Source organism: Crotalus tigris, unplaced genomic scaffold, assembly GCF_016545835.1.
Source record: "Crotalus tigris isolate CLP2741 ecotype Arizona unplaced genomic scaffold, ASM1654583v1 scf7180000019031.1477733, whole genome shotgun sequence".
In the NCBI taxonomy this organism is placed as follows: Eukaryota; Metazoa; Chordata; class Lepidosauria; order Squamata; family Viperidae; genus Crotalus; species Crotalus tigris.
The window spans coordinates 1,023,042-1,050,803 of NW_024097335.1; the positions used below are offsets into that span (position 1 = coordinate 1,023,042).

General features: G+C 41.9%; 2 protein-coding genes across 9 annotated transcripts in view; one reads left to right on the plus strand and one right to left on the minus strand.

Moving 5' to 3' along the window:
- Window positions 1-16,701, minus strand: part of SYTL2 (synaptotagmin like 2) — a 72,861-nt gene extending 56,160 nt beyond the window's left edge. For 4 of the 8 annotated variants that reach the window (XM_039358585.1, XM_039358584.1, XM_039358582.1 and 1 more), the window contains exon 1: window positions 16,558-16,700. The gene's annotated coding sequence lies outside the window, so the exon portion shown is untranslated. Of the gene's footprint in view, window positions 1-16,557 lie in introns of all 8 variants that reach the window. The other 4 variants (XM_039358586.1, XM_039358583.1, XM_039358588.1 and 1 more) reach the window with 2 other exon arrangements.
- Window positions 16,702-16,826: 125 nt separating this feature from the next.
- The window catches only part of CCDC83 (coiled-coil domain containing 83), a 28,245-nt gene continuing 17,309 nt past the window's right edge, over window positions 16,827-27,762 (plus strand). Inside the window, exon 1 of the mRNA XM_039358589.1 lies at window positions 16,827-16,963. The gene's annotated coding sequence lies outside the window, so the exon portion shown is untranslated. The remainder of the gene's footprint in view (window positions 16,964-27,762) is intronic.

Sequence of the window (27,762 nt, forward strand, 5' to 3'; positions counted from 1 at the left end):
TTCTAGCATGTTTCTAAATAACTCAGCATGAAACTTCCGATTCTCTTCTCTTCCCCCCCCCCTTTCCCTCCATGTTCAGTTCCCTATCTAAAAGCAAAGAAGGGCTGAACAATAAAGATAACAACAGCAACAGCCCAGGAAAAGTTTCATTTGATAAGCCCTATCACGGGCAGCACTGGCTAAACTGTTAACTCAAGCTGATCTTTAATGAGATATTAGTCCAACTTATTTGTCACACTTGTGTTTAATAAATGGGATTTGGTACAAACAGCAAATGCTACTTTAAATACCACTTGTTCACCGTCTGTATCTGCAAGACATCACCACGCCTCAAAATTAGTCTCAGTGGCTTGTTTTGAGTAGAACAGTGATGGTGAACCTTAATAATAATGATGATGATGATGATGATGATGATGATGATGATGATGATGGAAGGGACTTGGAGGTTATCTAGTCCAACCCCCTGCTCAGGCAGGAAACTCTATACCATTTCAGACAAATGGCTGTCCAGTCTCTTCTTAAAAACTTCAAGTGTTGGAGCATTCAGCACTTCTGGAGGCAGGTTGTTCCACTGGTTAGTTGTTCTAACTGTCAGGAAGTTTCTCCTTTTAGAGACCGAGTGCCCAAACTGCAACCCAAAACCCACTTATTTATCACCAGGTGCCAGGTGGGCATGGCCGACTGGGTGGGCATGGCTGTGATGGTCATGGCAGACTTGGTGGATATGGCCAAGGTGGGTGTGGTCACCTTGATGTTGCTCACGGGGACGGACGCCTGTGAGGGCCGGGCAGGGTTGGGGGAGATCCAGAGGGTCTCTGGCAGGTGGGGCTGTGGGCAGGAGGCTCGTCTTGCAGGGTGAGGTGAGGCAAGGCAAGGCGGGGTGCCATTGTCGCAGGGCAAGGCGAGGCAGGGGCCGGGGCGGCTGCTGCCTGACACCATCGGCCCCCGCACACAGAGGCCAGCGAGTGCATGGGGGGGTGACGTGTTCGTCAGCAGCCACAGCCTGCCGGCCCCTCGACTGGCACACTTTGGGGCTCCGCAGCCCAACGCCACCAGTTCAGAGAAGCTGCCTCTGAGCTGGACGGCCGGCTGACAGCTGAGGAGGCAATGCAGTGGGTCATGCTCAAGAAAAGGAGAGCATGCGAAGCCAGGAGGGATGGGATAGGGGGAGGGAAACCAGCTGTGCTGGGATGCATCTGGCCACGTGGGACCTCAGCGAGTTAGTGGGCGGTTGGTTGAAGAGGGACGGTTGCCACCTCTGGGGCATGGCACGTGTGCCCACAGAAAGGCTTCTGAGTGCCGCCTCTGGCACGCGTGCCATAGGTTTGCCACCACTGGAGTAGAAATAGACCTCAACAATTCGAACCAGGATTTCTGTTGCTAAGCAGGGTAATGTTAAGTGAGTCATTCTAGATTTTACAACTTTTTTTGCCACAGTTGTTAAACAAATCACTGCAATTGTTAAATGAATCATGCAGCCGTCAAGCAATCTGCCTTTCCCCATTGACTGTTTGACGGAAGCTGGCTGGGAAGAGGGCAAATGAGGATCACATGACCCCGGGATCCTCCAACCATCATGAATACTTGTTGGTTGATCATGTGACCGCGGGGATGCTGCGATGGTTGTAAGTGCAAGGATCACTTTCTTCAGTGCCGGTGCAATTTCAAATGGCCGCTAAAAGAATGGATGTAAATCAAGGACTACCTCTAGTAAGACTGATGTTTAGAAAATCAAGTCCCTAAAAATGCCTTATCTTCTTTCTTATTTAAAGTTGAGCAGCCCTTAACCTAATTCATTAAATGACTACAGCAGGGCTAGGTAACTATATGACCTGTGGACTTCAACTCCCAGAAATCCTGAGGCAACCATATTCCCAGAATTCTGGGAGTTGAAATCCGCTGGTCGTAAAGGGGCCGTAGTTACCCAACCCTGGATTACAATCTTCTAAGGAAATTCTTTAACAGAGATCCAGAGCAACAGACGCACAAAATATTCTAATGTTATAAAACTAAAGGCTGCTCAACTTTAAATCCTGACGTAACCTAACACAGTAGTTTCCTGTGTGCAGACTTGAAACATTTGTGGGAAGTCAGCAAGGAAATATTAATAGGGCAGAAAAATATTTCCTCAAAGGTTCTTAAAGGGGCAGAAAAAGCATGCCCAGTTTTCTTAATAGCCCCAGGTCTCCCTCCCTCAAGCAGAAACTAGCTCTATACAAATGCAGAAGACAAAGACACCTAAAATCTACATACCCCACCCAAACTATAAGTCAGGACATACTAGGATTAACACGCAGACACCAAAGGGCACACTCAGACTCAGGTCAAAGTTCAGGCCACAGGAAGCAACTCCAAACAAAAGGCTCCAGAGAGTATAAAAACCCACTCCCCACATGTGCTCAGCCCCTTTTTCTCTCCTCTTTCCTGCCAGAACCATCTTTCTGTCTGGCTCTCCTCTTCAATAAACTGCAACCTTCTTTCTAAAGCAGTCGCCATGTAGTTTATCCCTGGCTTGGACTGAACCATGATGAAGACTTTTCTCCAACACATTGGAAGTTATGTACCTTTGTCATTGTGCTTAGATGTTCTTTTATATCTGGTAGAATAGCCATATCCTAATTACTATCTCCCTGATTCTGACCTCAAGGTTTATATTTTATTTTTTCCACATAAAGATACCCCTATTTGGACAGAAGAAAATCTAAAAGAAAGAGAAAAAAAACCCAATTTACAGAAACCTTAACTGTACACTTCCAAATTGACTTCAAACTTTCCAGACTTTTAACTCTGAGCCACTGACCAAGATTTTACATCTATCAGTATACTGAAAGAAAGAATATAGTAAGTGTGAAAAAAAGAAAAGGAAGGAAAAGAAAAACTGAGAGAAAAGATAGAAAAAAAGAAAAGAACAAAAATAAAGTCTACAAAGAAGTGGCTTCTGATCCTTCTCTTAGCCATCCAACCTCTTCAACATTTCATCGTACAGTAATTCCTTCTGTAACTTTCTACAACTTATTCTTTCTAGTGACCCAAATCTAATTGTTTTATTTTGTTTAAGCAAAAAGTCTACAAGGGATTTCTAATTCTTAATAAAGTCCTCAACTTACAACTTTAATTGAGCCTGCAATATTGGTTGTAAGTCTTGACAGTCATAAAGCAGGTCCATCAGGTGACCGTGCCTGATTTTTTAAAAACTTTTTTAAGTGAACATCACAGTCTTCAAGCATCACAATGGTTCTAAAAAATCATGCCATGATCATTAAACAAACCAATTGTTTGCCCTGGACTGGATTTGTCGAAAATCAGAAGTGCCCTTTTTCAGCAAAAATGTCGTAAAACAGGGTCACGTGACTGTAGGATATGGACCAGTTGCCTAGAGCCCCAAAAGAGTCACATGACTGGAGGGAGGGGCCAACGGAATTTAAGAACAGGAAGTTAAGTACCCCTGGGAAGAGCCATCAGGACTCTGAATGGTCGCTAAGCAACCGGTTGTAAGTCAAGGACAACCTATACACAGGACTGAAGTTCAGTGGTACAAATAAATGTAAAACTGTTCTGTAAGAAGGTTCCTTTCTATCCCAGATTCAGGTCTGACAAAGACGCAATTATCAAGAAGTCATTAAAATAAACCAGAGTAATTCATCTGGAGGTTCATATGACGCCTTCCATATTTCAATCCCTCAAGCAAATTTTAGCTGGCTAGGAAAATAAAAAAAAAGCATATGACTTGTATCTGCTAATTTGATTACCTGGCAATTATACAAGTGGAAATTCCTCTTCCTTGAAAATATTAAGCATGAGACAGTTCACACCCCATAATTTCAGGAAGACAGGTTTGCAGGCCACAACCTGTAGTATTTGCATACTAAGCTCACTACAGCCATAATAATTGCTCTAGGCTGCTATTTCCTCATGCATGCAGGTTCTTGCAGTAAAAAAATAATCTGTGGTTAGTCCTTACCATATTATGTCTAATATACTATTATCTTAGTAGAATATCTCTAATATTCAATTTGTTATCACAGCCAAGTTAACATGACCAAAAATAAAACATGGACCATGTTTTAATCGAGTCAGATTTTTACCACAGATTGTAGCTCGTGCAAAGGGACAGATCCACCTCACAACCTGTTTCTTTACACCAGGGGTCTTCAAACTGGACCCTTTTATGACTTGTGGACTTCAACTCCCAGAATTCCTCAGCCAGGCACGCTGGCTGAGGAATTCTGGGAGTTGAAGTCCACAAGTCATAAAAGGGCCCAGTTTGAAGACCCCTGCTTTACACCATAAAACAGGGGGGAAATAGTGAAAACTGAAGGAATCAAAATGCCTTATGGAAATCAGGTCAAGAGTCTGGATGAAGATGGTCACCACAGATACCTGGGCATTCTTCAAGCTGACAACATCAAGCAGACTGAAATCAAGAAGAAGGTTAGAAGTGAATATATCATGAGAGTGAAGAAGATGTTAAAGTCCAAACTCAGTGGAGGAAATACCATCAAGGCAATAAACACCTGGGCTATTCCAGTCATTAGATAGATACACAGCTGCAATAGTGAAATGAACTCAAGCAGAACTAAAAGCCTTTGATAGGAAGACCAGAAAAATAAGGACAATGAATCAACCCTCTGTTCAAGCAGGAGACCCTATACCATTTCAGAAAAATGGTTGTCCAATCTCTTCTTAAAAGCCTCAATTGTTGGAGCACCCACAGCTTCTGGAGGCAAGTCATTCCACTGATTAATTGTTCTCACTGTCAGGAAATTTCTCCTTAGTTCCAGGTTGGTTCTCTCCCTGATTAGTTTCCATCCATTGCTTGTTGTCCTGCCTTCTGGTGCTTTGGAGAATAACATGACTCCCTCTTCTTTGTGACAATCCCTGAGATATTGGAATATTACTATCATGTCATCCCCTGGTCCTTCTTTTCACTAGAATAGACATACCCAACCCCTGCCTCCTTTCTTCACATGTTTTAGCCTCCAGTCCCTTAATCACCTGTGTTGCTCTTCTCTGCACTCTAGTTTCTCCAGTCTCAGCATCTTTTTTATACTGTGTCGACCAAAACTGGATGCGATATTCCAAATGCGGTTTTACCAAGGCAGTATAAAATGGTACTAACATTTCACATGATCTTGATTCTACACTACAAGTAATTGTTGGATTCTGTGCTACAAATAAACTGCCCCCTCTTCTTTAGAGAAAAGTTCTACTCACCCAATACAAAATGTGAAAAGCAGTATAGAGTATTGAGTTCAACTTCCATGAAAGCCTACTGGGAGACCACAGAAGACCTTTCAACATTCCTATACACTGTTAAGTAGTGTGGTCATAAAGCAGGTTCTATGACATGCTGCGTAGCAACGGCAGATCCAGCAGTCTAGCAGTTACTGTTGTTATGCAAATCCTCATAGTCAGTTAACGCAAGGACATCACTTGATTACGACTGCTGACTTCCTGCTGGCTTCCCCATTGACTTTGCTTGTGGAAAGTGGCAGGGAAGATCACAAATCGCAATCACATGACTGCGGGATGCTGCAACCATTGAAAATCTGGGACACGTGCCAAATCATGTGACCATGGGATCATGGCAACTGAAATTTTGAAGATCAGTTACAGCAGGGACCGATTCCGTGGAGAAAAGTTTTTCCACGGACCAGAGAGTGTGTGGGTTTGTGTGCTCCCTGCATCCCACGAATGGGGCTTTGCTTGTTTGTGTGGACCAGTTGTTAGCATGCTGCGGCCCAGTACCGGTCCACAGACCAGGGGTTGGGGACCCCTGGGTTAGAGGAACCACTTCTTGACTGTCATAAAATGACCATAATTGAGCCCAAAATTACAGTTATAAGTCGTACAGGTCATTCAGGTCATCACGTGACCAGCCCGATCTTATGACATTTTTTTTCAGCAGTTGTTAAGCAAATTACCATGGTCATTAAACAAATCTGCAGTCATTGAACACCATGGTTGTTAAGCAAATCCACTGTCTAAAATGGGTATATATATATATATATTGCCAGAAACTAGAAGTAAATACAAGTTACCAGCAAAAAAATGTTGTAAATCCAAAGATACAATGCTTGTAAATTCCACTTCCTACTACATCAAGAAAGCGCTAAATTAGGCAAGGGAGGCTTACTAAATTATTATTTATCTTATAAGATGCCTATCTCACAAGGAGGAGGGGGAGGAGGGGAAGAAAGAAGGAAGGAAGGAAGGAAGGAAGGAAGGAAGGAAGGAAGGAAGGAAGGAAGGAAGGAAGGAAGGAAGGAAGGAAGGAAAAAAGAAAGAAAAGAAGAAAGAAAGGAGAGTGATACCTGAATTAGAAAGCTTGTGAGCTAAGATTCAAGACCATAACTCCTGATAAACTAGTTTTATTGGTGATACTAGAAAACCTGTAATTAGTGCAGAAAAGCAACACAAGCCAGCAGTAAGATTTAGGCTACAGAGAGAAAGTGTGTGTGTGTTTGTGTATGTATGTGTGGATACATATCAGTCCCAGGGTGTACCCTGACAGCCTGACAACTATGAGAGGAACTGTTGATGTGAGTGTGCTGCCTTTGCCTTGACCTTATCCTAACATACAGTATAGGTTACATACATTGTACTCAACTGTAATCTGGATTGCCTTGTTTCATCTTCATCCTTTCGTTCTACATATCTGCAGAATAAACCTCAAGACTTAATTTATAAATCTCAGTTTGTCAAAGGCAGCCCTTTGAAGTAGTCCAATGAGGAAGCAGGTAGTCCAATCATGAGTCCTAAAACTTCCTTTATGGTAAGGTTACGGTAATAGATTCTTGCAAGTCTGAAAACACCTCTCCCTTTCCTTACTTTTACTTTCTTGAAAATTTAGGAAGGTCCATTCTGAGATATTTTTTCCAGCCCACCATCCCTTCCCTTCCCTTCTCCTTCCTTCCTTCCTTCCTTCCTTCCTTCCTTCCTTCCTTCCTTCCTTCCTTCCTTCCTTCCCATAAAGAAATATTTCAGATTCAGATTTCGTTTCTCAGATGGAATGGGATGTAACTCTAGCCAAATGTGGATTTAGTGAATAAACCAAGGTTAAACTATGGCTGAATATAATGTGCCCATGGGATTTTAATTTTTTTTTTATTGAAAATTTTTTAAAAGCTTTTACAAAAACAAAAAAACAACAATAACAACAACAGAAATAAACAAAACAATACAACCCTCCCCCAACCCCTCCCAAACCACCCCTCCCTCCCCCCCCCCCCGAGCTTCCCAGAGCAGAGTATAGGCTTAATTGAAAAAATTAAACAAATTATAAGATAATAAAAAAATAAAAATAAAAAAAATAAAAATAAAAGGGATATAAACGTTAAAAAGAAAAAGTGTTTAAAAAAGAAAAGCAAAGAAAGAAAAAACAGAGTTTATGTACAAGTTATAAAAAAGCTAAATGATATTTTTTCATATCCAATTTGAATTGTATAAAATTTATCCATTTTTCCCATACAGCATAAAATTTCTCTTGCGATTGCTCTTTTAGGAAAGCCGAAATCTTTGCCATTTCCACCAAATAAAATACTTTAAAAAACCACTCTTGCAAAGTAGGCAAAGATTCCTTCTTCCAATATTGCCCTACTAACAGCCTTGCGACTGTGATCAAGTTCAACATCAATATAACCTCCTTTGCATCACAATCAGTAACAATACCTAGCCATGGGATTTTAATTTAAGGAAAGGGTGGAGTGTATTAATCAAGTTTCTCCCATTCTATTCTATTCTATTCTATTCTATTCTATTCTATTCTATTCTATTCCATTCTATTCCATTCCATTCCATTCCATTCCATTCCTGTCCCATAAAAATGGGTAGCTATTTAAAGGTTGAACTGGGGTTCCTCATGTTGGTATGAGGAAGGAGGGAACAGATGAAGAGACAAACATTTGGAACATTTATTCTTCTCAGTGCCAGAAGACTAAAACAATTCTTGGGGCTGCATCTTACATCACGCAAGAATTTTTGGCATGGGTGTTTTTGACCTTTGTATTTTTCCTTTAACTGGAACATGAGAAGTTAAGGCAAGAGGTTTAGCATTTCTGAAGGATAAAATCAGAACTGGCTTTCATGGGAATGTCACAATCTGTAGATTAAAAGTTTGCTGATGTGTTGCATGAGAGATGCTGATCTTCCCAAGTTAGTTATATATTCCATCACTCGCCAGATGCATAAACGTTTTTCTGCAGAAGGCAAATCTCCTTGCTCAGGAAATAACCTTGCAAACTTTAGGCAAACAGTACACAAACCACAAAGGCAAGAACTGGGTAGTTGGAAGAATCAACAAATAAGGAAGCTGATGGTTCCTTATCTGCTTTCTCCAGGCCTAATCTGAGCACAGAGATCCACCTTTCCTTCCTTCCTTCCTTCCTTCCTTCCTTCCTTCCTTCCTTCCTTCCTTCCTTCCTTCCTTCCTTCCTTCCTTCCTTCCTTCCTTCCCTGGCTTAAAAACAGTAATTGTGAGAGGGACCTTGGCATCCTAGTGGACGATCACTTGACTATGAGCCAGCAGTGTGCAGCAGCAATCCTGGGTTGTATAAACAGAGACATAGAATCAAGATCAAGCGAAGTACTATACCGCTTTATAAAGCCCTAGTAAGACCACGCTTGGAATACTGCAGCCAATTTTGGTCACCATATCACAAAGAAGATGTTGAGAGTTTGAAAAAAATTCAGAGAAGGGCAATTAACATGATCAAAGGCCTGGAGGCTAAAACATACGGAAAACGGCTACAGGACTTGGTCTAGTCTAAAGAAAAGAAGAAATATGGGAGACATGATAGCAATGTTCCAGTATCTGAGGGGCTGCCATAAGGCAGAGGGGGCCAGCTTGTTCATCAGAGCACCAGAGGGAAGGACGAGAAACAATGGTTGGAAACTGATCAAGGAGAGAAACAACCTGGAATTAAAGAGAAACTTCCTGACAGTGAGGACAATCAATCAGTGGAACAGCTTGCATCCAGAAATCATGGGTGCTCCATCACTGGAGATTTTTAAGAAAAGACTAGACAATTAAATGTCTGAGATGGTGCAGGTTCTCCTGCTTGAGCAGGGGGCTGGACTAGAAGACCTCCAGTGTCCCTTCCAGGTTCTATTCTTATTCTTATTCTTATTCTTATTCTATTCTATTCTATTCCTTTCTTCCCATAAGGACATTCTTACCTATTTTCATTTTTTCCTTTGCCTTTTCTTTCAACACTCCAAAAAAAAATCATATGCACCTAAGGCAGACCTGCCCCATAGTAGGTGAGGCCACCATGACTGACCAAAACTGGGCGAAGTCTACTAGAATTATCGCTAAGGAGAAAAAAAAAACTCCCTAAACGTCCTTGTCAAAGTGCAGATGGGACTCCTGATATTAAGATCCTGCTCCCAATTTGGAATGTGTTCGACCCACAGCACAAGTTGTTAAACAGAAAAATCTAGCAAGGAAGAGGTGTGTCACTAACTCTTGCAAAACAATCTGGATCATTTCAATCAGTACATTTCTAATCTGCCTTGGGACAGGCAGTAGGACAAGGGTCTTCAAACCTGGCCCTTTTATGACTTGTGGACTTCAACTCCCAGAATTCCTCAACCAGGCACACTGGCTGAGGAATTCTGGGAGTTTAAGTCCACAGGTCATAAAAGGGCCAAGTGTGAAGACCCCTGCAGTAGGAGAAGACTGCCCTTTTGTGTCTTGTTAAGGTTCACAAAATGAATCACCAGTCAACAATGGCTGTAGGCAAAAGTGCAAAATAACAAATCACCTTTTTCTTAATTGGCTCACTTGTTTTCATTGTAAAGGGAATTATAAACTTGCAACAGCTTCCTCCTTTCACCAGTACAATTTTGCTCACTGTTTACTTACTGCTAGACAAGTTCTACTGAATTCTGTTTCTCCTTTCCACGCCAGGAGTGACTGACAAAGGTTCAACCCTAAAAAGGAATTCATAAGCTTTGAAATGGCCTCTTTTTAAGGTTGATTAGAAGTAGTCCTTGACGTATCTAGCCCCCCCCCTCATGGTTATGTGACTGTGATTTAGGACATTATTCCAGAAACCTCATTTACATAACTAGTTTCGGGCAAAAACCACTGCCTAGTAAACAATGGATTTGCTTAATGGCTTGGCATTTGCTTAACAACCACAAGAAAGATAATAAAATCAGGTCCAGTTATGTGGTGATCCACCACTGCCTAGTAAACAATGGATTCGCTTAATGGCTTGGCATTTGCTTAACAACCACAAGAAAGATAATAAAATCAGGTCCAGTTATGTGATGATCCACATTGTGGCCATCATGACCATAACTGAGCCTTTCAATCACGGTCATAACCCAAGGACTACTTGTAAAAGCCACAGCTCCCTCCATCAATGACGTCATGGAGCTGTCCAGCATCAAAGAGAACCTCCAGGTGGTAAAGCTGATTTCTTAGGCCAGAGTCTCCAATCTTAGCAATTTTAAGACTTGTGGATTTCAAGTCAGACCTGGCTGAGGAATTCTGGGAATTGAAAGTCCACAAGTCTTAAAAGTTGCCAAGTTTGGAGCCCCTGATGTAAAGGAAAGTTCAATCCCATCCAGATCAGGAGTAATGCAAGAAATCTAACATTTTCCTTTGCAACATGCCAGTTTTCCCTGCTTCCTTAACCCCCCCCCCCAAATTAAAGCTAAAAGAACAGAAGGAAAGGCAAGGAATCTACTTGATGTCCAAGCTGATATTCTTGGACATTCTCTGTAGAACATCTCCTATGTCTGATAAGAGCCATTGATAATTTTCTGGCTCAAATACCATTCCCAGAAGCAAGAACACACATGCCTCACCAACGTTGTTCAACATTGTCTCCATTCCTGCAAGGTGAGTAAAATGGTATGTGTTCCCCCTCGTTATCTTTTTTTTCCCATTTTCTGAAACTTGTAGGACAAATCTCATAAGTTGAACCATCAAAAGGCTACTAATTGCAAGGCCAAATATATCTGGATTGGCTTTAAGAAAGGGAAACGGGGATAACTTGCAAAACTGGGCTACAGGTAATTCTTGACTTACAGCCACAACTGAGCCCGACATTTCTGTTGCTAAGCGAGGCAATGGTTAAGTGAATTTTGCCCCATTTTATGACCTTCCTTGCCACAGTTGTGAAATGAATCACTGCAGTTCTTAAGTTAGTATACACCATTGTTAAGTGACCCTGGCTTCCCCGTGGACTTTGCGTGTCAAAAGGGCACATGATCCTGGAACACTATAGCCATCATAAATATGAGATACTTGCAAAGTGGTCAGATTTTGATCATGTGACCATCGGGAGGTTGCAATCACTGTAAGTGTGAGAAACAATCATAAAGTCACTTTTTTCAAGGCTGCTGTAATGGTCATGAAACAAATTGTTATAGTCAAGGACTACCTATAATTACACATAGACCTTGACTTAGAACAGGGGCCTTCAAACTTGGCCCTTTTATGACTTGTGGACTTCAACTCCCAGAATTCCTCAGCCAGGCATGCATGCCTGGCTGAGGAATTCTGGGAGTTGAAGTCCACAAGTCATAAAAGGGCCAGGTTTGAAGATCTCTCACTTAGAACCACAATTGGGACTAGAATTGCTAAGCAAGGTGGTTATAATAGTGGCCAAAATTGTGGAAACCTTTTGGGGAAAGTGTACAGTAGAAATGCCACCTTTGGTTAAGTTTCCATCAATTTTTCTTCTAATTTCTTTATAACTGTAGCCTTGTTCACTTAACAATACTATTTTACATCGCTTTCTGGGCAACCAGTCAACTCTTTGCACCATGACTTTAATTTTATTATGTTTTACAAGCTCACTAAATGAAAGAACACCAAAAAAACCAACCAACTTGATAGTAATCACATAACACACTGAAAATGTCCTCCTCTCAGCTTCAGTACATGACATCAATAACTGAATCCTACTGTGATCTGATTGGCTCATTGCCAAAACAAGATGACACCTGATTGGCTCTCTAAACACTCATGTTCATTGGCTACAATCAGATGAAGGAAAGCTACCTGATATCAACCTAAACAAGTTGTGCTTCCTTTTTCTGGTTATTTGGCTATAACTTTTCATAGAATACAGTACAGATAATTGAACAACCTTTGTTGCATTACATTCTTGATTAAATTAGTTTTCCATTGATATATAATTTTATGGTACTACTCCAAAAAAAGGGACGTTATTAGCCATCAAACCTCAAAAATATACTTTTCCCAAAAGGTTCCCACAATTTTGGCCACTACTGTAAGTGAGCCATGCCCAATTTTACCTTTTTTCACCATAGTTGTTAAGTAAATCATCTGTTTATTTAGCAAATCTAACTTCTTCCATTGCCTTTGCTTGTCGGAAGACAGTTTGGAAAATTACGAATGGAGATCATATGATCCTGGGACACTGCAGCTGTCAGAAATACATGCTGGTTGCCAAGTGTCTGAATGAGGATTCTGCGATAATCATTAAGTGTGAGGACTGGTTGTCAGTCACTTTTTTCAGTGTCGTTAAGTTCACACAATCACTAAATGTACGTTGTAAGTCAAGGTCTACCTGTAAAGTCTGAGAGGCACTGATCTATATGGAGAACTAAATAGAATAGAGCTGGAAGGGACCTTGGAGTTCTTCTAGTCCAGCCCCCTGCTCAAGCAGGAGAACATACACCATCTCAGACAGGTGATTGTCTATCTCTTCTTAAAAATCTCCAGTGATGGAGCCTCCACAATTTCTGGAGGCAAGCTGTTCCACTGGCTGATAGTCCTCACTGTCAGTAAGTTTCTCCTTAATTCCAGGTTGCTTCTCTCCTTGACCAGTTTCCAACCATTGTTTCTTGTCCTGTCCTCTGGTGCTCTGGTGAACAACCTGGCCCCCTCTGCCTTGTGGCAGCCCCTCAGATACTGGAACATTACTATCATGTCTCCCCTGTTTCTTCTTTTCTTTAGACTAGCCAAACCCAAGTCCCGTAACCATTTTCCGTATGTTTTAGCCCCCAGGCCCAACAAGTGAGGGACCTAGGTCTAGTTTAATGAAGAGATGGATGACATGGTATTTAAGCGGCTGTCACAGAGAAGAGGGGATTGGCTTATTTTTCAAAGCACCTGAGGGCAGGACAAGAAGTAACAGATGGATCATGAAAGAGATCAATCATTTCTCAGTAAAACAGCTTGCTTCAGGAAGTTGTGGGTACTATATCACTGGAAGCTTTTAACACAATATTGGACGGCCATTTATTCAGAATGGTATAGAGCAGGGGTAGGCAACCTTGGCTCTTTTATGACTCATGGACTTCAACTCCCAGAATTCCTGAGCCAGCCATGCTGAGGGGAAAGGGAGAGGTTTCCAAGCTGAGCCATACTGGCTCAAGAATTCTGGGAGTTGAAGTCCACAAGTCATGAAGGGGCCCTAGTTCCCCCATGCTGGCTCAGGAATTCTGGGAGTTGAAGTCCACAAGTCATGAAGGGGCCCTAGTTCCCCCATGCTGGCTCAGGAATTCTGGGAGGAAGTCCACGAGTCAGAAAGCGGCCTAGGCCTAGTCCAGAGGTAGGCCACCTTGGCTCTTTTATAACTCGTGGACTTCAACTCCCAGAATTCCTGAGCCAGCCATGCTGAGGGGAAAGGGAGAGGTTTCCAAGCTGAGCCATGCTGGCTCAGGAATTCTGGGAGTTGAAGTCCACGAGTCATAAAAGAACCAAGGTTGCTTATCCCTGGTATAGAATCTCTTACCTGTGACAGGGGTTGGACTAGAAGACCTCCTAGATCCCTTTGCAGCCTATTATTCTATTCCATAGGCTAGTCTATAAAAGACTTCATCAGTTTTAGATCAGCAACTCTTGAAAGCAGTCCAGAATGTATACTTTTAAGCCCAGATAGCCCTGGAATTCTGAGAGGTTGTGACATCGTCATCATGTTGGCATCATCTGCGTGACAAAAGCTATCACAAGCCCAGCATTATGATGCAAGTGACATCACTGAAGCCTGTTCCCAATATTTACGTATATTGATATTTAGGTATATTGATTGGTGGGTTTGCTGGAAGGTTTACCACAATCACATCCAAAATGAGCTGCTTTGTATTTTAAACATGAACACAAAACTTCTAGTCACTTTTTTCAGGGTTAGATCTGCCCAAACCTTGCATTTCCAATATCTAGTCTAAAGGGGAAAGAAATGCTGTTTAGTATGTGGATATTCTTGTGGCTGTTTTGTTCCTTATCTGATTACATCTTTGACAATGCTAATAAAAAATGAAGACATATTAGTCTCTGAACCGCATACAAGGCAATTCTCAACTTGCAAACATGCACTGAGTAACCAAAGTTACAACAGCAGTGAAATCTTACGACAGTTTTTCACATTTATGACCATTGCAGCATCAATGGTCACCTGATCAAAACTGGGGTGCTTGGCAACCGGCTCATATTTATGACGGTTGCAGTGTCCCAGGGTCACGTGATCCCGTTGTGACTTTCTGAAAAGCAAACTCAATGGGGAAGGCTTGCGCTAAATAAATTAAATGGGGGAGCAGATTCACTTTACAACCATGTCATTTACCTAACAACTGCAGTGTTTCACTTAGCAACTGTAGCAAAAAAAAAAATCATAAAATGGGGCAAAACCACTTAAGAACTGTCTTGCTTAGCAACAGAAATTTTGAGCTCAACTGTGATCATAATTAGAGGATTACCTGTATTTATAGTGTTCCAATACCCCAGGGGCTGCCACAAAGAAGAGGGAGTCAAGCTATTCTCCAAAGCGCCTGAAGGCAGGACAAGAAGCAACGGGTGGAAAGTAACCAAAGAGAGAAACAATCTAGAACTAAGGAGAAACTTCCTGACAGTTACAACAATTAACCGGTGGGACGACCTGTCTCCAGAAGCTGTGAATGCTCCAACACTGAAATTTTTTAAGAAAAGACTGGACAGCCATTTGTCTGAAATGGTATAGGGTTTCCTGCCTGAGCAGGGGTTGGACTTGATGACCTCCAAGGTCCCTTCCAACTATTATTATTACTACTGCTACTACTACTACTACTACTACTACTACTACTACTATTTACATAGTGGATGAAAACTGAGTTAGCCAACTATCCTAACATGATATAACAGAATAACAGAGCTGGAAGGAACCTTGGAGGTCTTCTAGTCCAACCTCCTGCTCAGGCAGGAAAAAGGAACAAAATGTACTTTATTCTCTTGCTGGCTATGTCTCCAGGCAGATGCCCAAGCTCTGCCTTCTGGGAGGTTTGTTCACTTTCCCAGCTTGTTTTCCAAGTCATCTTGTGTATTATTTGTTTTGGGAAAACCAGGACAGAAACATGTCATGAGAAAAAAAAAAAACTACACATCAGCAATTAATAGATTAATAATATAATTCCTGTTAGTGCAGGGTGGTGTATGTATAGTCCTTGACTTACAAACACTCCTTTAATGACCATTTGAAAAAACTATGGAAAAAAGTGACTTATGACCATTTTTCACACTTACGCCCGTTGCAGCATCCCCATGGTCACGGGAACTCATATTTACGATGGTTGCAGCGTCTGGGGGGGTCATGTGATCCCCTTTTGGGACCTGACAAGCAAAGTCAACGGGGAAGCCAAATTCACTCAACAACCGTGGACACTAACTTAAAAACTGCAGTGATTGACTCAAGAAATGGGGCAAAAGGCTCTTAACTGTCTCACTTAGTGACAGAAATGTTGGGCTCAATTGTGGGCATAGGTCGAGGACTAACAGGAACAGGAAAGGTGTTTAAAGGATCGTGCCCACCTGATTTGTGACTTCGGTTGGATCACTCACTTACGGTTGACTGAGATAAAGACCCCCCCCCAAATAGGAAGGGCTTGTTATAAATCGCATCCCGCTGCTGCATATTCCAGAGCAAAAGTGAAATACAAAGCCAACAAAGCCATCATAAATACCAGCAACCCTTCAGAAAACCCGTTTTGAAGAACCTGCAAGTAGCTTTTAAAAAACAGCCAGCTTGTGCCGTTGAAAAACGGACAGCCCAAGATACACCCGATAGAAAATTGCGCACCGCATCCAGCTTAAGAACCGGACTCTTCCACAAGTCCCGGCCCAGGGCGCGTCCTGCCTGGATTCCCTGCGTCGTGTGAACCCGGCTCACGGGGGGGGGGGGGACAATTCAATAAAGACAAGTTCGGGCAAACCATGGTTTACCGTCCCGTCCAACACCAGCCGCGACAAGAACCGCTCCGCGTACTGTAAAACCTCTTTGCCCAAGCCGGAGCAATTCCATCTCCTACTCCAACGCCCATCACTCTGAGCCAGCTCGACCAGGGAGGAAAGGAACCGTCGTCCGGCCGAGGGCCAGTTTGGAGAAGGCAGTTGAGGGGGGGGGGGAGAGAGCAAGTTTCCACCACCACCCCGGGGTTGTCGGAAAAGCCGCCCAGGGCGCGGAGATCCGATCGCCCCCTTAGAACCAAGGCAAAGAGGCAGGAGAGACGAGTTTGCACGTGGGGAAGCGGCTTCTCTTCCCCCGGGCAGGGGCCCCTCGCCGCCCCCTCCTCCATCGCCCGGCCACGCCCGCGGAAACACACCTGGAAAGCGCCTCCGACAGGTTTAGCAGCCGCAGCCGCCTACCTGCGCCGGCCCTCGCGAGTTCCCGTGCGGCTCCTCGGATTGGGAAACTTCGCTCGAGTTGGGTCTTTCCGAAAAGCAGGAGAGCCGAGCCTCGGCTCGCCCGGCGGGTGGGGGGTGCTCCCGGCTCGGCAGCCCCGCCTCTCCGCTCTTCCACCAATGGGAGAGCAGCAGCGGGAAATGGGCGTGCCCCCGCCGCGCCCCGCCGCGCCCCTCCTGGCACTCTGAGCTGAGACTAGCCCGCTCGCTCGCTCGCTAGCTGCCGGCGCGCCTCTTTCTCGCCTCTGTCCCTTCCTTCTGCCTCTCCCCTGCCTTCTCTTTCGTTTTCGCTGCGAGCTGCTAGTGGTCCTCCAGCGACCTTAAGAGGTTAGTGGTATGTCGTTCGTGTTTTAGAATGAAAATACGGAACAGGTAGTCAATAAAATGGAATATGGAATGGGACGGAACGGAACAGAACAGAATACATAGGATAGAATACAGAATAGAATTGGAACAGAACAGAGTAGAAATAGAATATAAATAGAACAGAATATGAATAGAATAGAATTAGAACAGAACTGAGTAGAAATAGAACAGAATAGAATAGAATAAAAAGTAGAATAGAATTAGAACAGAGCAGAATTTAAATAGAATATAAATAGAACAGAATATGAATAGAATAGAATTAGAACAGAACAGAATAGAAATAGAATATAAATATAACAGAATATGAATAGAATAGAATTAGAACAGAATAGAATAGAAAGTAGAATAGAATTAGAACAGAATAGAATAGAAATAAAACAGAATATGAATAGAATAGAATAGAATTAGAACAGAACAGAATAGAATAGAATAACAGAACTGGAAGGGACCTTGGAGGTCTTCTAGTCTAAGCCTCTCAACTTATGACCACGATTGAGCCCAAAAGTGAGGTTGCTAAGTGAGACATTTGTTGAGTTTTTTTGCTCCATTTTACGACTTTTTCGTGCCACGTTTGTTAAGTGCAGCACTACAGTCGTTAAATTAGTAACACGGTTGTTACTAATCTGGCTTCCCCATTGACTTTGCTTATCAGAAGGTCGCAAAAGGGGATCACGTGACCCCCCGGGACACTGCAGCCGTCATAAATGTGAATCAGTTGTCAAGCATCCGAATGTAAATTTCATACATGGGGATACTGCAACTGTCCAATGAATGTGAAAAATGATTGTAAGTCACTTTTTTTCCGTACTGTTGTAACTGCGAACGGTCCCTAAGCAAAGTCAAAGACTACTGGTACCCGTAATCTCATTGATGTAACCAATAAAGGAGAATATTTGTAGCTCAGGTTTGAAATAACCACGCCAAATCCCCAAAAAACCCGCTAGAACATTTCTAGACCAGCGCTGATGGTATTACCTAGTTTGGGTAATCAAACGTCTGCAAGAAAACAACCAAGCTCGGAGAGCACCAAGACCCCTCATCTCAACCCTGAGCTACAAATATTCTCTTTTATTTGAATTTCTTAGAAGCCTAGCACTCTGGCAAATTAGCCATCAACAGACACAGATATAAACAATATCTGCATTCTGTGCAAAAGAGAATCAACCAGCCAAAAAGGAGACAAAAAGACCAAAACACCTCCCCGCCAGCCATCAACATCCAGATGAGCATAGATTAGCATCAGAGAAGTAAACAATAGCCCAATCAAAGAACTGCCCAACAAGCTAACTGTAAATAGCCCACCAAAGAACTTCCAAAACCTCTCCGACTAACAGTGACAGGGCAAACCCCACTCCCTTGCAGCACTGATGATGTTACTTAGTTGGGTAATGAAACATCTACAAGAAAACAACCAAGTTCAGAGAGTACCGTGGATCTCCCAGCATTCATGTAATTTCTGTGACTCTCTAATAATAGCATAAAGCAGTGGGCTAGACCTATTCTATTCTATTCTATTCTATTTTATTCTATTCTATTCTATTCTATTCTATCCCATCCTATTCCATTCTATTCCATTCCGTTCTATTGTATCCGATCCCATCCTATCCCATTCCATTCCATCCCATCCCATCCCATCCCATTCCATTCTATTTACCTCTATCTAACATAGTGCATGTGACACGCAAAAAGGACCAGCTGCTATGTTGATTTGTGATCAGTGTTACAGGCATTTGAAAATCTTTCTCCAATCTAATGCAAATTCAAGTGCATAAACAAGGAATAAGATACTCACCTGCCTCACCCACCCGCTTGGTCCCAAGGCTAAAATGAATCACAAGAGGAAGTCCGCCCTTCAAGCTAATTGGGGAATGTGATTTATGACTGTTAATTGGAGGAGAGAATTGTGCTTTGATACTATGTGCTCAGGGGAGGGGAATTCAGATTTTGGCTTTGCCTATGTACGTGCCGATACTATGCTACTCAAAATAAAGATTCTTTAAGATAAATAATGCCTCGAAGTTCTTTTGAAGAGTTTCATCTATCGGAACCATGACACATAACACACATTTAAACATACTATATACAACATATGTATAGACCCACACCCTTACATATAAGTAACAGATAAATATTAATCACTAAATATAATCACTTACATTAACATATAAATAGTAATCACTAAAATATTAAACCCCTAAAATAATCATTGCAGAGCAACTGGTTTAAAGGAAGCCTTCCAGATTCTACCCAGAATTTAAAACATTTTGCCTTCTTATTTTGAAAACCGAATTCTTCCGTTAAGTGAATTATATCTAGGTTGGGCTTCCTTCCCCAGACCTGACATTTCGTATTTCACACATGACACCAGTTCCACCGAGACTTTTAATTTCTTGCCTTTGATGTTCTCCCATGCAGAAAGATCATTTGGCCAAAAGGAAGTGTGTATTTATAAGACATGCATCTGGAGCTCTGCCTTAGAATAAGGAAGTTAAGCTGATGTGTGTTTGTTTTAGGAGAGACTCATTACATTTATTTCTCCAGTTTGAAAATGGAATGTGGTTGCGCTGGTATTGGAAACAGAAAAACGAGGGGTGGAGAAGGGTATTCGAGTTAAAATATTTTCAACCCAGAGATAAGAACTGGCCGAGTGACAGCAAGAAAATCAACTTTTCCTCCTCATTGTCTGAAAATATTTTAAATGTTTCCCTCCAGCGAATGAAAGCCCGGTTTACACGTCTGAGAGAATGAAGTGTTACTGGTTACATCCATAAATTGCACTGTTAAAAGAAGCAGAGTTCTCTGGTTTGTGCAGCACACTTTTTAATATAGGTCCTTACTACAGGTTGTAAGTCCTTGACTTACAACAGTTCATTTAGTGAACCATTTGAAGTTACGACAGCAGTGAAAAAAGTGACTTATGACTGTTTTTCACATTTACAACTGTGATCCCCATGGTCGTGTGGTCAAAATTCAGCTGCTTGGCAACTGGCTCATAGTTATGACGGTCACAGTGTCCCGGGGTCACGTGAACATCTTTTGTACCCTTCCGACTAGCAAAGTCAGTGGGAAAGCCAGATTCGTTTAACAAGTGCAACAACTTAAGAACTGCAGTGATTCACTTAATATCTATGGCAAGAAAGGTCATAAAACGGGGGAACAATTCATTTAACAAACATCTCACTTAGCACAGAAATTTGGAGCTCAGTTGTGGTCGCAAGTAGAGGACTACCGAAACCAATAGCTCTTAACTTCAGGATAGAAGAACAGATTCTTTCTTAAGTGCTCTCCTTGCATTAAAAAAAAAAGAATGAAGTAATTTAATTAAAGTAATTTAGGAGGAGCCTGGAACCCCCACAGAGCACGTCCCTGGGTGGCAGATTGGGGGGCCTACCCATTACGGCTTTTATGCTGTAATGGCAGGTTGGAGGGAATCAAATACCTCCCGTGGACCAACAGGCCTGGTGAGGGCAGCTGGCTCCCCAGTATCGACTGAAGGCGGAGACCATATTGGTTGGAACGGATTCAGAAGAGCAGCACACGGTGTGGTGGCAGCCCGTGAACAGCCTGTGCCCACCGTTGTAGAAAGCAAAGGGAAGACTACTACACTATATATTTCCCAGAAATATCATGTTAATGGCAGCAAAACCTAACAATGATCCCGAGTATGGATGCCCCTTAAATGATGCTAAGACTCTCCCGGTCTGCTAGAAGCAGAAGAAGAAGAACATCGTGGCTTCAAAATCTAAGGGACTGGTTTGGACAAAACTCAGCAGCATTTTTTCATGCGGATGCTGATACACATTATTTTGCAAATGGGTTTTCTGGGGACTGTTGGAAAATAACTTCTCTGAATGCAACAAAAAGGACACTTGATAACTAGTAGTTTTGTGGGGATACTTGAGAGCCATGGAAAGTCTGTATTACAAAGAGGATGATGTGTTTCAATGGAATTCGTTTTAAGCATCCATGATGCTCAAGGAATGGAACTCATTGGCCAAATAAAAATTAATTTTAATACTCAAAAAAAAAAAAACAGGATCGCCAACATGATCGCCAACGTCCGATAGCTGATATGGCACAAGAAGAAGAGCAATAATATTGAAGATCTGCTTTAATACTCTGTTCTGAAACAGAGCTTCGCCCTGCTCTGTTGGAATTACGAGGGCTGATTGGACTTATCTGAAGATACGCTTGGAAGATCTCAAGTACAGCTAGTCCTTGTTTATGGACCATTTGAATTTATGACAGATCCCCCTTGCAAAAAAAGGTACTTATGGCCTGGTTCCAGATTTCTGGCAGCCACAACCTCCTCTATGATCAGGTTTTGGGTGCCTAGCAACTGGCTCACATTTATATCCCACAGTCGCAGGACTGCGATGATCATCGTTTTTTGCTGATTTCCACCATTTATAGGTAGTCCTCGACTTACAACTACAATGGAGCCCAAAATTTCCGTTGTTAAGTGAGACATTTCTTAAGCGAGTTTTGCCTCATTTTAACGATCTTTCTTGCCCCGGTTGTTAAGTGAAATCACTGCAGTTGTTAAGTGAGTAACCTGGTTGTTAAGTGAATCTGGCTTCCCTATGGACTTGGCTTGTCAGAAGGTTGCAAAAAGGGGATCACGTGACACCCCCCGGGACACTACAACCATCGTAAATATGAACCAGTTGCCAAACGGTCCGAATTTTGATCACTTGACTGCGGGGATGCTGCCGAGGTGGTAACTGTGAAAAACAGTCAAAAGTCACTTTTTTTTCAGTGCTGTTATAACTTTGAACTAAGTTTCCAGCAAAAAAACATCCACTGGATAAAATGGGTTTGTTTAATAACCACCGCATTTGTTTAATAACCACCACAAAAAAGGTCATAAAATCAGGCCCCGTTAATGATGACCCGCTTAACCAACACCATGACTTATGACTGTAATTTCAGGCTTAATTTTGGTGCCTGGGTCATAAGTTGAGGACTATCTGCAGTACAAAATTGGCCACAACATAGAGAAAGCTGACATTTCACAATTGGGGGAGGGGGGAAATCAACTGTGTTTCATCATTGGCTCAAACTTGGTTGGAATAAACTGGCAAAGCTTATTGGGTAAGTGGATTATTGTGTTGAAGGAAAAGTCTTCATCGGGGTTAAGTCCAAGCCAGGAATAAACAACATGGCAACTGCTTTAGAAAGAAGGTTGCAGTTTATTGAAGAGGAGAGCCAAACAGAAAGATGGCTCTGGAAGAAAAGAGAGAGAGAGCACATGTAGGGAGTGGGTTTTTATACCCTCTGAAGCCTTTTGTTTGAAGTTGTTCCTGTGGCATGAACTTTGACCTGAGTCTGAGTGTGCCCTTTGGTATCTATGAGTTAATTCTATTACATAGATGGCGAACCTTTTAGAGACTAAGTGCCTCAAAACCAGCCCACCCACCCCCCCCCCCGGTCCACCTCCGCTTTGCCCACTGCTCCGCCCCCCACTCCATCCACCCGCAGAGCCACTCACCACAGATCTCCCAGGCAGCCTTGCAGCATCATGGCGGCCATGCCCTCCGCCCGCACCCTGCAGCATCATCTGCACGTGATGGAGCGCAAGGGCAGAGTCTTGCCCCTGCTGCCTGGCTGCCATGTGCTTGGCTGTGCTACTCTGTGTGGGCCACGCCTGGGGGAGCCTCTCCTCCAGGCAGGCTGCTGGTGAGGAGGGGGTTGCGGGGGGAGGTGGGGCTGGGGCAACGGCATGCATGCCCACAGAGAGAGCTCCGAGTGCCACCTCTGGCACGCGTGCCATAGGTTCACCACTACTGTCCTATTATGTCCTGTCTTAGTTTGGGTGGGATATGTAGATTTTAGGTGTCTTTGTCTTCCTAAGCTTCTAGCTGGAGGGCTCCAACCTTCCTGAATGAATTATTACATCTGCATTTCTACAGAGCTGGTTTCTGCTGGGGGGGGGAGACTTGGGGCTATTTAAAAATTGGGCATGCTTTTCTGCCTCTTTAAGATCCTTTGAGAAAATATATTTTTATGCACTTTTAATATTTCCTTCTCTGGGGGCTGACTTCCCACAATTGTATGCCTCAATGTCTGCAGTTTTTAGTTCTTGTTATTCACAGTATAGTTATCAACATACGTTATAATCAACTGTCTTGAACTAGCTTGTTCTGATTCAACTCTTTGTGCTCCTAATCCATATAAATCCATTTAAAATCAAACTGTATTGCAGTGAGACATCACTGCCACTAAGTTTCTTTTCCCTGTAATTCTCATTTCTGTAGCCATGACCAATTTTTGCCACTATTGAGAAATCCCTTGCATTGCAAATGATTACGAAGAGTCTTCAGAAGATCTACTGTCTATGTTCACACAATAATAATCTTTTTTTTATTGAAAATTTTTATTTTTTAAAACATACAATCATTTATAAAAATACAATAAAATTTTAAAATAGAGAACCCCCCCTTACCCTCCCTCCCACCTCCACCCCCCCTTCACTTCCCAGAGCAGAATACAGGGTTAAAAAAAAAAGAAAATTATAATAATTAAGAAAAAAGAAAAAAAAGAGAGAAAGAAAAAAAATATCATAATTAACCTTTAACTCCATAACCTATAAAACAATTCTCTATAATATTTGATATTCATTCATAAAATAAATAAAACTTTTTAATTCCATACTTTTTCTGAATATAATCTATCCACCTTCCCCATACAGTAATACATCTTTCTTGTGTATGATCCTTTAAATAAGCAGAAATTTTTGCCATTTCTGCCACACAATAATAATCTTAAACCTTAAACTCAGGTCAACAAAAGTCTTTATGGCTGCTTTCACACAACATGCAATGCTTATTTTAGGATTAATCTTGATTTTTTTTTTTTTAATAATTGAGCATACAATAGAAGCACAGCCAGTTTGGCCATTTATGTTTCCGTGGATTGCATGAAGTCAGAAAATGGATTAATTCATTAGCTCAGGTTAATTGTGTTGTCTGAATTATTACATTTATGCAGAATACAGAACCTCATTGACATTCCATATGAATATGGAGCCCATCTAGTTTTCCTAAAACATAGTTATTAAAGAAATCTTCTGAGACCCACAGACCTCAGTTCAAATTTCACAATATATGATAAACAAAGCCAAAAGAAAAAAGAAACAAATTGTTCTCTGGATATCCCGTCTCTGCCTTGTCTTTTTTGCTCTTTTTTCCTTAGCTTTATAACTGTAAGGTACATTAAAAGAAGTGTGTCTCTTTTTTTTTAGTGCTGGTAATAACATGTTAACAAAAGAAAAACAGATTCCAAATACAAAGTTGAATCAAAATGCGAAAATAAAACTGAGCTTAAAAAGAAAACACTAATAACAATAATACATCGTCTTGGAATATAAGTGTATAAACGGGAGCTGCAGCTTTAAGCAACAAATGAAACTTCTAACACCAGGGGTCTTCAAACTTGGCCCTTTTATGACTTGTGGACTTCAACTCCCAGAATTGCTCAGGCAGGCATGCTGGCTGAGAAATTCTGGGAGTTGAAGTCCACAAGTCATGAAGGGGCCATAGTTCCCCCATGCTGGTTGAGGAATTCTGGGAGTTGAAGTCCACAAGTCATGAAGGGGCCATAGTTCCCCAATACTGGCTGAGGAATTCTGGGAGTTGAAGTCCACAAGTCATGAAGGGGCCATAGTTCCCCCATGCTGGCTGAGGAATTCTGGGAGTTGAAGTCCACAAGTCAAAAAAGGGCCAGGTTTGAAGACCCCCTGCTCTTAACACAGGGATTGTTAGTGATCAAGCTTTCTACAACATTGATAAAAAGTCCCAAGTGGATGTAGAAAGGACATACATTTTCCATCTGGGATTTTTATATCAGATATTCTTCAGAGTTCCTTGGACTGCAAGGAGATCCAATCCAATCAACCCTGATTGTCCTTTGGAAGGGCAGATCCTGAAGCTGAAGGTCAAATACTTTGGCCACCAAATGAGAAGAGTGGACTCCTTGGAAAAAGACCCGGATGTTGGGGAAGATGGACGGTAAAAGGAGAAAGGGACAGCAGAAGATGAGATGGTTAGATCATGTCGTTGATGCAATGAACATGAATTTGGGCAAATTCTGCAGCTAACATGCGTGCTGGTGGGGCCAAACTAGAAGTCTCAAAGCAGCTGAGGTATACTTCAGAATCCCATGATCTACTTACCAACTGCCCAGAATAGCTAGGAAAACCACAATGAAGCCCAGTTTCAAGACAAACTGTGTTGTCGTTGCATAACCAATTTGATTGGAAGGTGAACAAACTGCAGCAGAAAGCAAAACAGTCTATCTGCACTAAGTTAAAAAAAGAAGAAAAAAAAGAACCTTTGGTAAATATTGATGTTGAAGGAGGTGATTTCCTTGTAGAGAATGTGGTAGCACCAGTCAAGCCACAAAATACAGCTTGAAAAGAACAGATAGTTTAATAAATGACTCAGTGGAAGCCACCTGGAATCTTGAATGTCTTTACCCAAAAGAAAAACATGTTTCCATAACTCACTGAATTCAATTCTTTTCAGATTTGATAGAATAGAATCATAAGGCTAAGAGGGACCTTGGAGGTCTTCTAGTCCAACCTCCTGATCAAAGCGGGAATCTTTAAAATATTCTGGACAAGTGTCTATGGAGATTCTCAGTCATCCAGGTCACAGTTATCCCAAAGATGCTGCATCTGTCTGCAGGAGTATAAATCTTTCTATCCCTCACCATCCAGTCAGAGCTGATGAAGCTTCTTGGATGAGAAGTGAAAGGTCTTCAAAAAACAAACAAACAAGAAAGTCCAGTTGCCTCAAGAAAAAGCATCTTTGGGATTCCAGACAAGTGGTTGTCCAATTATACAATCCAATCTAATCTTACAAGTCATATTAACATGTGTGCCACCAACTTAATTCTATCACCACCCATTCCTTGGTCTTTTCTAGGCTTTGAGCTTCATCAACTCATCCCAGCCTGAAGCAATTGCTATTTTGTGCTTTTAGAACATGGATTTTTTAAAAAATAATAATAATAACTTAGCTACAACTTCTGTTTTCCTTGAACCCAAAGTTATGGCTATCAGATTTCAAGGACAACCTCAGACCTCTTGGTGACATACCTGAACAAAAAGGGAGAAGGAGATTAAAAGAATACAGAGAAGAGCAACAAAGATGATTAGGGGACTGGAGGCTAAAACATATAAGGAACGGTTGGTGGAATTGGGTATGTCTAGTAGTTTAATGAAGAGAAGGATGAGGGGGGACATGATAGCAGTCTTCCAATATCTCAGGGGCTGCCCCAAAGAAGAGGGAGTCAAGCTATTCTTCAAAGCGCCTGAAGGCAGGACAAGAAGCAATGGATGGGAACTAATGAAGGAGAGAAGCAACCTAGAACTAAGGAGAAACTTCCTGACAGTTAGAACAATTAACCAGTGGAACAACCTGCCTCCAGAAGCTGTGAATGCTCCAACACTGGAAGTTTTTAAGAAGAGACTGGACAGCCATTTGTCTGAAATGGTATAGGGTTTCCTGCCTAAGCAGGGGGTTGGACCTTAGATGATCTCCAAGGTCCCTTCCAACATTATTATTATTATTATTATTATTATTATTATTATTATTATTATTATTATTATTATTATTATTATTATTATTATTACTATTATTATTATTATTATTGATCATTGTAGACTGGATTTGGCATTTTGTCTGCCTATCGAGTCCTTACCAAGGACCTGGGATAGGCAGATGTGAATGTTTGATGTTATTACAGATATTGTCACAGGATGGAGGCAGTTCCTAGTAAGGCCGCCTTTTGCAATTGACTAATGGCGAATTTGTCAATGCCAATGGTGTCCAAGTGGTGCTCCAGTTGTTTTGGGATTGCACCCAAGGAGCCTATGACTATTGGTACTACCCTTGCTTGCTTTTGCCACAGTCTTTCTATTTCTATTTGTAGGTCTTTGTATTTTGTTATCTTCTCCAGTTCTTTCTCATCTATTCTGCTGTTTCCAGGCACTGCCACGTCCACTATCCAGACTTTATTGTTGTTGTTGTTGTTATATGGTACCCTGTGGTCACCTGTTATTTGGTTGTGGGGTTTAGAGTTTTGTGCAACTATTTTAAATTTTAAAAATGCATCTTGGTATAATGGTGTGACTAATCTGACTCCTTGTCAACGCAAATAAGCTTTCCTTGTCTTCCCGTTTCTGTCTTTAAATCTAAAAAACTCATTTAATTGGATGGAAGGATTTGATCAATCAAAGCTGGGGGTGTAGTTTAAACTCCCAGCTTTAGTAACACAAGCAACTTACTGTCTTTTATTTTGTTATAGAGGTGACCACAAGCCGGCCAATTCCTATTTTAGTGTAGCTGGAGTATGTGCTAACTCAGCTTTCATGGAAGAGAAATCCACCCAAAAGGAATTGAGGTCATGAGCCAACTGACAAGAATAACTGCCTCCTCCTGCTAAATAAATATTTAAACATGTTTTTACTTGATAAGAAAATTGGACTGTTTGGGAACTGTAAGAGAGGTTCATGCCAAATCACTGGACTATAATGTTTTGTTTACCAAGATATTCGGCCCTTAAATCTCTTTTGCTTTGATAGGGGATGAATGTAGCAAAAGGGGGATGCTTCTCCTGAACAAAATAACATTCATGAGTAAATGGAGAATTATTAAATAAGAGGAAAACTAGTGTTTCTCAGCCTTAGCAACTTTAAGATATGTGGACTTCAATTCCCAGAATCCCCCAGGCAGCTTTTTCACCAAGCATTGGGC